The sequence below is a fragment of the Myotis davidii genome, unplaced genomic scaffold, assembly GCF_000327345.1.
Source record: "Myotis davidii unplaced genomic scaffold, ASM32734v1 scaffold93, whole genome shotgun sequence".
NCBI lineage: Eukaryota > Metazoa > Chordata > Mammalia > Chiroptera > Vespertilionidae > Myotis > Myotis davidii.
Window position 1 is genome coordinate 965691 of NW_006292095.1, and position 12945 is coordinate 978635.

The window sequence follows — 12945 nt, forward strand, 5'->3', positions numbered from 1 at the left end:
AACTGTTTGAGAAACTTTAAACTCATGGGTGTGAGCTGAAGATAGACTTTTATTCTAAATTCCTCTGTTTCAGACTTCTGTGAGTTTAGGTCAGGCTTTTAATCTTGTTTGCACACACTTGTTCTGATCTGAGCGCGCGCACACACGCGCACACACACACACACACAAACACAAACACACCCACACACACACACACACACAAAACACAAACACACCCACACAAACACACAAACACACGCACACAAACACACGCGCACACACACGTGCGTGCACACGCACACACACACACACTGACTTAGAGGCCACATGCTCCCTCGTTCCAGCCCCCGGTTTATGCCGTTGTGGAATAAAGTGCTATTCATTCAATGGAGAGGCATGTTGCTGCCTCATAAAAAGGTAGCTTGTTAATTCATTTCTCCAGTTTTAATACTTTCTTACAATTTCTCCCCCAAATTCTGGGATGGTTTTAGGTGTGTGTTACTGCACGGTGGAAAAAAAGTTAACCCTTTCCAGGAGATTTAACTAACATGAAGCCTGAAACTTTCGAGAAGATGAAATAAAGAATTAAAGTAAAATTGTCCTTCAGGCAAGCAGCCAGCTTCCTAAGGAGCTGTGTATAAGCTACAAATGTCATGTCACTAAACGAGTTTACTGAGGGAAGACTTTTAATTCTTTCAAGCTGAATATATTTTCCCAAGACCATTTTAACACAAATTTCCTCTTATTTCTTCCCCTGAAAGATCCCGTGGATATTTCCATAACAGTATAAACCAGAGACTTACCAGATTCAACTCAGTGTGCGTTGAAATGCATCACTGTGGCAAGGAAGGAAAGTAACATCCTTTGAAAATTAATGCATGCATCATTTTTCATCTCCTAACACCTTCAGCTCTGGAGGGAGCTCCGCGAGCTCTTAGGAGGAGAAATCAGGCCACAGGGCTGCTGTCACCTGCCATCCCCTGTGCGCAGAGGGGAGAACCTCAAACTGGGGGTGCCAGGGGAGCCCCCAGACTGGAGATCTCCAAGGTAAATCCCTCCAAATCTTTCTGAAAGATGATGGGATTAAGAAATACTAATGGGCCCTAACGGGTTTGGCTCAGTGGATAGAGCGTCAGCCTGCGGACTGAAAGGTCCCGGGTTCGATTCCAGTCAAGGGCATGTACCTTGGTTGCAGGCACATCCCCAGTCGGAGGCAGCTGATTGATGTTTCTCGCTCATTGATGTTTCTAATTCTCTATCCCTCTCCCTTCCTCTCGGTAAAAAATCAATAAAATATATATTTTTAAAAAGAAGTACTAATGGGTAGTTACAAAATAGTCATGGGGGTGTAAGATAAAACATAGGTAAGATAGTCAACAATATTGTAATAATCATCAATGATGCCAGGTGGGTACTTGAATTATTGGAGGGAACACTTTGTAACCTATATGAATGTCTATCCACTGTGCTGGACACCTGAAACTAATACAAAATAGTGTTGACTGCAAAGTGTAATAGAAAAATAAAATAATTTTTAAAAATCGTTCTGATGGCGCTCATGGAATATTTAGTGACCCCCAATCTACCATCACAACTCTCTTCTGCTTGGGGCATAAAAAAGGAGAAAGCTCATTCCTTGAGAAGTGCAAAGCCAAAATCACATTAAAAGTCAGCACACTCCCTTCTTGAGACTCTCAATAGCACCACTCCCATAACCCAATGCTCCCACCAAAGGCTTACGAAGGCAGAGATGGAACAAGCACTGGGAAATGTGGCACGTGGGCTCCGGGCACGGCTCCCAGCTGGGCTGGCTGTGAGGAGGTTTAAAATGCAGTCACTAAGAGAATTTGCATAGTGGAGGACTTCCAATGAAACAGAGAAACTGATTATGCTAGCTAACTAAAAACGCTCTGCATAGTTAAACCCGTGCTACGTGCATGCTGAAGTCGGAATGACAATGCTTGAGTAGACTGCTATTCTGGGTGGTCTTCATCCAAATAAAGAAAGAGGGGAGAGAGAGAGCAAAAAGTAAAATCCATACAGTGAACCCACAGGAGGGAATAAGTAGGTCACTGCTCTGAGCTGATTACTGTCTGTACTTGTGTGCAGAGCTGAGGACCTGGGTCCACCTGGCAACTGTCCCTCCCAGCTCCATGGAGTGACTAGTGGAGCTGGGGCTCCAGAGTAGGAACGACAGCCCAGAGGTCACAGACCGTTCAAATGATCCCTGCTCATCCCCCTGACTGTATTCCTAGAGTAAGTGTGTCCTTTAGGTCACTGGCGCTTGTCACTAACACTGAAATGATTCTTGTGTTCCATCATTCTAATATAATCTTGCAAACTAGACTCCAACGCCACTGGCCAGAACTTCCTCACTAACCCAGAACCGTGGTTCCCAGGCCGCCTGAAACCAGATCTCATGCACCGAGCTCAGGACAACTGCATTCTTTATGCCACCAAGGTCTTTGAACAGATGTCCCTAGTAAAAGGGTGGGGGAACTCATCAAAGCATCACGGAGAACGAACCTTGACAGGGGTCCCCATTGGGAGTGTGGGAAAGTAGGACTCCCTTAATAAAGGAAATGAGGAGCCCTCTCAAGATGGGTGGTTTGTGACACGTCGTCTTACAACCTACAGGCTGAGAAATTTGAGTCAGATGACAACCAAGTTGTCAGGCCATACCACAATCCTATCTTTGGTTTTGACGTTCATACGCATTGTTAGCACACAGATAATAAGACCGTTTCTTTAAGAAGTGTCATTTGCCAAAGCCTTTCTTACCACCAATTCTAAATCTGTCACGTTAATAGAATTAGGTAATACTGCAATCTGGATCAATCTGGCTTTAATCACATCTCCCCTTTTTCTAGAAATTAGAGTGCAAAAAAAGGCATGTTTTCAAGTAAATTAACAAAATTGGATTCCTCCTACCGTTTTTGATGGATATGAACTAACAGGAGAAATCTGCACTCAGAAATACTATTTTTAATTTCCTGAAATGCAAAAGTTAAAGAGTTTTTAACTGTATTTCTACCACAAGATACACCAATTTCAGATCAATAAATATCGATTGTGGTTAACTCTATTTATCAACTGCCATAAAAGATGTACCAGAATTAGTTGCTGTGCTCAAGGACAAGCTCTTGAAAACCAGGGCATGAAAACAAATTCTGACTCACAGCACTTGACCTTTCACTTAGATATTAAATTTCCTCAATCCTGAAATTAGAGTAAGAAGCAGCTGTATCTTCATGGGACTTCTCTCGGGCACCAGCACAATGGCCAGGCACATGGCAGGGAGCAGGGGGTCAGTGAACATATGCGAGAAGAATAAACAAGGAAAATATCACGGTTCAAGGGTTTACAACATATACCGAAAGTAAAAAGTAGTCAGATACAGACCTTACTTTGGGCAACAGATTAAGTTGCAAAGAGTTACATATGTGGATCTTTATAAATTATGCCATTTCCAAATACACCACCTTGCTATATGAATTGCTATCTACATTACCTTGCATTACTGCACCCTGCAAAGGTATGTTTGGTGGGTGTTATTTTAGAACTAGAGGCCCAGTCCATGAAATTTGTGCACTGGTAGGGTCCCTAACAGTTGCCGGCCAGGTACTCCCTCCCTTCCCCCTGCTGGCCCTGCCCCCTGGCCAAACTCCCAGACAACCACCCCCTTGAGGGGACAATTTGCATACTACGCTTTTATTATATAGGATTCCCAATTGTAAGCTGGGCCCCTTGCTATCTGGCAACAAGGTTCCATTTCCTAGCCTCTCTTAGAGCTGGTTGTGACTCTATGACCGAACTCCAGTTAATGAGATATAATTAAACTATTGGGTGCAGTATCCAGAAAGTATCTTTAAAAGGAGGGAGCAGACCCTTTCTCTGCCCTCCCTGTCCTCCTGCTGCCTGGAACACAATGTTCTGGCTGGAGTTTCAGCAGCTCTCTCTAACCATGAGCATGGAGACCACATTCATGGGCTGTGGGGGTGACCTTGGAGGCTTGTGCCTGATAACTGTGTAGAGCCACCATCTCACCCCTGTATTGCCCACTTCCTGAGTTATTCTATGTAAGAAAGAAATAAACTTCTATTTTGTGTTACCATTGTTCTTTCATTCATGTGCAGGCAAACTTACCCCTCCCCAGTACAGATAATTTCACACTCTCTGGACCTGCTGATACTTAAACCCAACTCTCCGTCTCTCATGGGCACTTCTGTGGGTTCTCCTGATATGGGTGATGCATTCAAGTCCTCTGTTTGTCACTCCCACCACCACCCAACCGCTCAAATTCCCCCCGCGAGCTCTGCTGCTATGGCTCTTGGGCAGAGGTCACCCAGTCCCAGGCTGGCTCTCCATCCCTGCACAGGCCACATCCAGTCCCCGGGGAGCACGCACAATCGCTGCAGCAAACTTACAGCTGCTCCCTCTCGGCCAGGCCACCAAAACCTCTCACCTGAGTCCCAGCCAGCCCACCACGCTCCCAGCATGAGGGGACACCGAGCATGTGCTCTAGGGTGAGGGGGCAGCACCCCCACCTCACATTTCCTCCAGGAAGAGGGTCTGATGCAGGCTCCCAGCAGAGGCTTCTCCAGATAAATCCCCTTACGAATCCTGTAGCACTGCTTCTCACACCCTCAGACTGAGGAGGATGTCAAGAGCTGTGAACCTGGTATTCAGTGATTTCCTTTGAAAATCCCCATTCCGGTCTTTCTCACAACTTATTGTAGTAGCTGCTAGCAAGTGTATCTTGAGGTGTTAGTCAAATTTTCCAATTCAACAGCCTGCCACAAAAATAACAAATTATGTGGGAATGCACATTCGTGGTAAAACTATAAAGCAAAGCAAGGAAACCATTAACATAATATTTGGAAAAGCAGCTACCCTGGGGTGGGGGTGGGGGTGGGAGGAAGGAAGGAAATATGACCAGTAAGCACATGAGAGGGGCTTCAAAGGGAATGTTCTAGATGCTTATCTGGGTAGTTATTCACCTTATTATTTATTATTATAATGGTAAAATGTACACACGTTACATAAGCGTATATTTATTCATAACTTATGAATTTAAACGTAAACAAACGAAGAGTCGGAAGGTAACATCTAAACTCCAGAGCAAAACAACTTGGAAATAAGACTGCCATCTGAGAATCAGCCTAGAGACTCAACGCAAAATGGAGGGATTGGTCAAGAAAAATGACTTTTTTACAAGTGGCTGAAGGGTTTCCTCAAAAGATGGGTGCTGCTCTTAGAGACGTGTGTCGTGGTGGTCAGTTCTGTGGCGGAGACAAGGCCCTCAGCACATCTAATCTGCTTCATCGTCTGGATGATAGATTGGGGGAAACACTGCAGAGGAGACCACTGGCACCTCAGAACCGTCTGCGGTAGAAAAAGTCTGCATATGCTCAGCGCTGAAAAGGAGTCTTGGGCCAAACCTCCACGGAGCTGACCCGGCCGGCCAACTCCACCGCGGCTCTCCAAGGCCGTCTGAGCAGTACGGACATTATTTATAAAGTTCTCCGAATTCTCTCGGCGTTACTTATGCAATTGCCAAACCAACTTTCTGATTATGCTCTGGTTCCTTGGAGCTTGTCGGCGGGGAAAGAAGCTGCTGATCGTGTAGGTTGTATTGTTGTTACGGAGGCAATGTTAGCTTTATTATCATGAACAATGACAGCTCATATTTCCTGTGTGCTTCTCCCACTTGATCCTCACAACATTCTTAATCCTACTGAAAGCCTGCATGGGAAAGTGATAAAGAGCCACCGACTGCCGGGATTCAGATCCTGGCTCAAACCCTCAATAGCTGTATAGCCTTGAGCAATGCATTAAGTACTCTTTGTGCCTCAGTTTCCCCAGCAGGAAGGTGTAAGAATGGTAATACCTACCACATAGGGTTGTGGTGAAGATTAAATGAGTTACTATTCCTAAGGCACTGAGGCAGCAGCTGTCACGTGGTGAGTACAAGATAAATGTTTGCTATTACTCCCATTTTATTCAGAGCATTAAAGTAACTTGACTAAATCCCATAGCGAGTACATGAAAGCTAGTCTAACCCAAATATGTTAGGTTTCAGACCCCATGTGCTTCACCACCGTGCTATTATTAATCACCTTGACAGTTATTTGTCAGGGTAAGTTAACACCTGTGCCCTGTGGGTCCTCCTTGGCCTTAGGGCAGTGATGGCGAACCTATGATGCGAACTCATTTTTTTGGTTCGTTTTTCTTTGTTAAATGGCATTTAAATATATAAAATAAATATCAAAAATATAAGTCTTTGTTTTACTATGGTCGCAAATATCAAAACTTTCTATATGTGGCACCGCACCAGAGTTAAGTTAGGGTTTTTCAAAATGCTGACACACCGAGCTCAAAAGGGTCGCCATCACTGCCTTAGGGCATGTCGATTCAATGGCTTATTCAAGGCCTGATGGTGGCTGTTGCAGGCCAGACTCTGGGCCTTCAAAACAGAGACCCGACTCTCCCCAGCTGAGTCCTGCTCTGGCCCGGCGACAACCAACCTTACCTTGAATAATCCCAGGATAGAGGTCTGCTATCCTGCCCGAACTCGGAGATTCTCAAAGACGGGCCCCTGCCTCAGAGTTCTCATTTTCTAGCAATAGGCCAATTAGCAAATATAAAACATGAATTCTTCTGTAACCCAGACAGATTCGGATTACATCCACTGCCTTCAGCTAAATGCCACTCCACCTGTGAAGGGCCCGGGAAAGTTGATCCAAACATCACCCTCTACGAAGGGCCCGCCATCCTGAAGAAAAGGTGCAGGAGGAGCGGAGCCTCAGGGCCATTTCTCCTGCCAACGAACACCCCGTGGACTGGCTGAGCCACTGGGCTCTCTGGGCTTCAGCTTTCCCACTCGAGGAGCAGAAAAACTAGACGGGATGATCTATAAGTTCTCTCCCATTCTTTGATTTTTATATCCATGTTTTAATTCAAAGCCAAAGCTCATTATGATTTTCCCATATTCAAAAACAACTCAGAGTAAATGCTCACTCCAAGGAGGTACACTGCTGTCTGCAATGCACACATGGAAAGCAGTGCTGTTGCTATTTGCAGTTGTGAAGGGACAAAGGCTCTTTCAAAAACCCCAACGTGAGCTGCTGGGACCACCAAGAGGAAAAATCCTATTGGCCTGATAATCATATGTTACATGAAGCTTATGACTTAAAAGCTTTTCTCCCTGAGAATAACAAGCAATAAACTAGGCCTATTCCTAATCTGACTCATGCCAATCAATATGTGAGCAAGCGCATGCCTGTGGGTCTGTGTATGCTCATGGCAGACTGCAGATTTTTTCAGAAATGTAAATAATAAATGAGAAAGTTCTGTGAACACTCCAAAAAAAGGACAACATTCATTACAGTGGTTGTCTCACAATGATGCTAGATAACTTCTCAAAGATACTAGAGTGATTCATGATCTCATTTTTTGGCCCTGTGCAAACAAAATTATGCTGTTAAGTCATTGATGCAAATATATTTTTGAATCAGACTACACAGACGAAGTGGAAAAGGTGAGAATGAACCACCACATGGACTTTTCGGTGATAGAGGTTTGATATCTAAAATCATTCTTTCTACCAGGAGCGGGTATAAAATGCCACTACTTACTGACTGGTTTGCTCTTCTTCCCAAGCATCATTGCAACTTGCAGTTTTATCCTTTAAAACCATTTTGAGATTCTTTAATTTAGTAAAATTAACTTCAGCAGCTACATCTAGTCAGAAACCTGATTCATGAAAAAATGCAAACTATAAATAACAAATGTTTACCCTCATTTTTGAAAGGTTTCATCATCTTTGAGACCTGACCCTTCTAAATGGCCCAACAGTGCTGAACCCTTCATCAAACTTTCATGCACTGTATTTGGTACAATGGACCCTTATGGGGGGGGGCGGGGGGCAGGGGGAGACAAATGATCCAGGAGGCTGAGGTATGTCATAGGTAATGACCAGGCTATTACTCTGAATGATCATGCCAGGCTTACATGGCACACTTTGCCTAATTAGACTTCACACAAGGGGGAGAAATGCTTTAATATTTAATAAGTATAATGGTATAATAAATGTACACAAATCAGGCCTGATAAGGAATACTGCTTATTAAAGAGAGAGACAGATGGCTACGGGAAAGGTATAGTCATTAAATGTGAAATCTCACAGGCTCCAACTGTGAACACCAGCCACGTACTTTCCAATTGCCTCTCCAACCAGACACTCCATGCATGATTTAGTCCCATCCTCCCGCCCAGCAGGCTATAGATACACCCACACCATAGACTTAACAAAATAACTGGGTTCCCATAGATCAACTTTGCTGTTTCTCAAAGCTATCTTTTCCTAACCACTTTGACTGCTGTCAAAATCCCAGAGAGTCAAGATGTCCAACATCCCTTATAATCATTTCAGTTAGATAATTAGTCCTCCTTTTTATTGCCCTTCAAGAACACTTAACGTGTTGGAAGCCTTCCTGAGTCTATTAAATCCAACGGCCTGCCACAAGATTATGAATACATAATTTGTTTACAGGTAGCTCTTAAGAAAACACAAAGTAAGAAGACAGTATTCATGAACAGAGTTATAAACAGGCATGCTTATGACCTAAAATTTATAGCACAAGAGATTTCTAAGGGTGGGTTATCTCTTCAGTTCTCCAAAGTCAGAATGACACTCAAATGCAAGGATCCTGGCAGGCAATCTGCATATTCGTGAACAGCTTCTTACTGACCCTGTTGATTATTAAGTTGCTGCATTCATTCACTCCACACATAGCTTTTGAGAACCTATTGTGCCTACGCACTGTGCTCTACTCCGTGGAATGCATCAAAAAAACTTGTAAACTAAGGTCCCTATGCTACAGGAGTCCACAGTCTTGTCCAACTGTGACATAAAAGCAACTACAATGTCCATCGCCATGTCAGGCTTGGTTACCTCTGGTGCCCATGGAGGTACCAGGCAGTCTTGGGAGTAGAAGCTTTAATGGCAAACAGACCTATTTTGAAATGCTGGCTCTGCCTGCCATAGTCAAGGCACACTGTCTATCTGAATGTCACTTCTTCACGTATTTGTGTATGGGTTTTTAAAAAAATATTCCACAAGTAAAGTGCTTCAATTAGTGCATAGCACATGGCAGATTTCTTCCTAACTTTCTGCCATTTCTGTATTCCCAGGAGAAAAATGAGCCTCATTTTCATTGAAAAACTACCTATTCAACCCCTGACATAGCTACAATGATAACCATATCCAGATAATGATACCCAGATAAGATGTAGATCTTACCGATCCTTGGGCAGAAACAATCCCATCTGTGACTTGTGTCCCTAACCAAACTCCTCCAGAACTATTCTTACCAAGTGTTCCCAGAAAGATCGTGGATCTGAAGTGCAGAGAACAAAGGATTTCAAGTTTTCATTTACTAGCTGGATGTTTACAGATGAAACTGAGATTGCTCAGAGTCGACTTGATTCATGAAGCTTATTGCCATCGTTTCCACTCTGATGTTATAAAATCAACAGGAAATAAAAATCAATCCCCCCTTGGCTTTGAAGTAGGTACCGAAAGCTTGCCATTCCCAGGGAAGATGTTCCACATGTCATTAAGACATAACTTAATAATATATTCCCTACTTTGTACTTCATTCTTCTGTGAGCTCCTTGAGATCAGAAACTCCATCTTCCCATCTATGTACCTCTAGCACTGAGCAAAATGTTAGGCACATGGTAGGAGCTTCGTAAGCACATTCTCAATGGATTCTGAGAGCAGACAGTTGCATAGGTGGCATCATTGCAGGGGAACCTGAAGTAACCTTCCAGGGGCTATGGTACCTAAGGGTGTTGCGTGGCCCATCAAGAGTAGCATGAAACAAAAGGGACTGGGGTTCTGTTCCTAACAATGGCATTGCACTAAGTAGCTGGGTCATCTTTCTTAAGTCACTTCACCTCTCTGGGGTTCTTTCTGTTCATTTGCAAAATATGAAGATAACTGAAGTGATCTCAAACATGCTCTTATTTCTGCAAAAGACTAATGCTAGACCAAATGATCTCAAAGATATTATCTCTGTTGATGGAATCTTGCTGACCAATGGTCCTCCCATTACTTCAACAAGTCACTGTAAAGACTATTAAATGAGGCCTACAAATCCTACAGAACCGAAGTGTCCCTGTCAAATGCACAATTTTGCCATTTCAAAGATTTCTAATTTATGTAGGTAAAATAAGCGAACCTGGCCAGCTTTATTCAAAGCTTCTCCATTCATTCTCTGACCCTCATTCCTCAGTGATTAACAGCAGCAGTAATACTTGTCTATTTCACACCTGCATGACATTTGCCCCTTCCCCCCAAATCATCAAACAGTCACTTGTGGAGACCTGGGAAGGGGGTTAAAGGAGCTGGTGCCCCCCTGGCGCCTTCACCTCAGGCTGGACCATCACAAGCAGAATAAGCAACTTCCCAGGCTTTCAGGCAAAGGACCGACTCCCACCTCCCACCTGCCCCTCCCGGTGAAAAGTTCAAACACCTTCTGGTCATGTGGTGGTCACCAATAAAATTTACCAATTTTGTGAGGATGGGAAAGAAATTTCAGTCCGGTCATCATTGAGCGGATCATTTCTACAGTTGGTTTCTGAGGCCACTGTCTTGCATGGAAGCAAAACCAAAAAGGCTATAATTCCTGCATCTCCTCCTATCTCATTTCCATCAGAACATGAACATGAAGTCACCCTTTCTGCACAAAGGGTCTCAGGAGGTGTTCTCATGGTCTCTGTTATCCACACTAATAACAGTCCCGATGCATTCTGGTCCAGACTCATTCTCCGAGGAAGACAAAAAGGTAATTCCAGTAAAGCTGGATAGATTCTCCTGAGTACCCAAGAGTATTCATGGAAAAAAGGCCTCAGGATTTTTAATTACTTAAGTGAATAAAACACTCTCTATAAAGAAAAACCATTTTTGAGACAACCCAAGATGTTGAGTCAGATCCAATGAAGTAACGAGTTTTATGCTCAGATTCTGGCTTCAGCCACCATTTGGATTGATGAATCTATTCGCAGTCCATAAATTTCATTTCTTTGCATTCGAATGGCCCTTGAGTCTAAATGATTAAATTCCTACTTTAAGGATGAAGAACTTGCTTAAGGCCACAGAGTGAGTCAGCTTTGGGATCCCCTCTTTACCCACCTAGTCTCCTTCTGGAGCAATTTGTCTATACCTCCATCTGGAGGAGAGATTACAATTTTAAAATCCTCACACTCAGTTCTCTCCTGTTATTCGGGCCCAGAAATCTATGGGACCCAGAAATCTAAGGGCCATGAGTTTAGAGAACATCATTTCAATAGCAGCCAGAGCTTGCAAGTCCTAGGTACATCGAAAGCAACATCCGCCTAAAACACAGGTCTCCTCCCTTGGTCCCCATTATGTAGCCACAAACGTACTTAAGTAAATCCTACTTCTAAAAAAATAAGATATCCAAGAGAATCTTGGGTATTTTGAGTTACTTATGTCTATGGAAGCCCAAGAAGTACTTATTTCCTCTCCATCTGTATACAGAGTGGATGAGAAATTTAAAAAAAAAAAAGAGCTACTATCCTTGGGACAGCTAATGAAAGCAGCCAGGCACATCAGGAATTCATTCTTTAATATCAAGTCCACTCACTATCTCACTCCCCTCAGTCCAAGACTGTCAGTCAGCTACATAAGGTACCAAGAGTGGTTTTCTGGGATTCGTTTCTATACTGAAGGACCTTATCAGAGTGGCATGTCCACAGTGGGTGTTAAGACAGATTTGATTATAATCATCTGGAATTTAAGACATTAGAAAGCTATCCAAGGGTAGAATGAGAAGACTCAAGGTCCAGAGCAAACACAGACTGCTCCTCCTAGTTTTCCCAATGCGCTGGGTCCTCTTCCCGGCTTCCTTCCTGAGCGCCTCCGTCACAATACCAGCTGGCATGTCTCGAGTACTGACCAGTGCTAAGCAGTTTATGTACATTATCTAAATCCATCTGCAAACCGCCCAATACCATAGGTCCTATTACCCTCATTTTACAGATGAGAAAACCAGGATCTCAACAACGAGGTAACTTGCCCAAGATCACAGTTAAAGAGTGAAGTTGTGAAGCTGGTGAACTGACGCGAACTCCCACGCCCACTCACCAGGCACTGCTTCCTCACTCAGCGGGCTCAGCATACATTCATTCTGCTCACCTCCATATCAACTAACTTGAACTTCATTTCAAGGGCTAGTCCTCCTCCTACAAAGCTATCCTTGTGTTGTTTGCTTAACGTTTGCTTGCTCATTTCATTTTAATACACTCTATTAAGCCTATAAAATGAGCTGTTGAAAATTACAGTAACTTGCTTTAAACTGTTCCTGATTCGAGGCTGTTTTTAAATTTTTTACTTTTTTTTTTTTTTAAAAAAAACACCCTGAATCAAGCTTCTCTTGCACCTGGGCAGGTTCTGTTTGCTTACTCACAGAAGGGCTGGTTTGTGCCTATGTGTGCTGAGGCATAATAAACAATGAGTCAAGGTCTCCTGCTCCCCGGCTGAGGGAGACAGTCCTGAACTGTAATGGTTCTGTAAAACCTGCATTCCCTCCCTACCACCCACAGCATCTACCCTGGACACCAAACAAGGTGGCTCATGATCATAAAACCACTAGGAACATCTCTCTAAAAACATTCTCTGATCTCACAACCCAGCCCACTCCACAGAAATGCCAGCAGGACCCCATGCAGGGGGCCCCTTGAACCTGGCTCTCTGCCTCACTGTGAAACAGATCTGGGTGTATTTAACCAAATCTCCAACTGAAAAAAAGTTTAAAAGGTCTATTTTCCTGATACCGGCTAAGCCTTGAAGACCCAGAGTCAGAACTGGCAACAACCAGTGATCATTGTGACTTGGCTCCTTGCTGAGAAAGGATGCACTGCTTTGGGGAGCACCCG

The 12945-nt window shown here is 43.7% G+C and overlaps 1 pseudogene; it reads right to left on the reverse strand.

Moving 5' to 3' along the window:
• The window catches only part of LOC102753043, a 161037-nt pseudogene that overhangs the window by 122381 nt on the left and 25711 nt on the right, over window positions 1-12945 (reverse strand).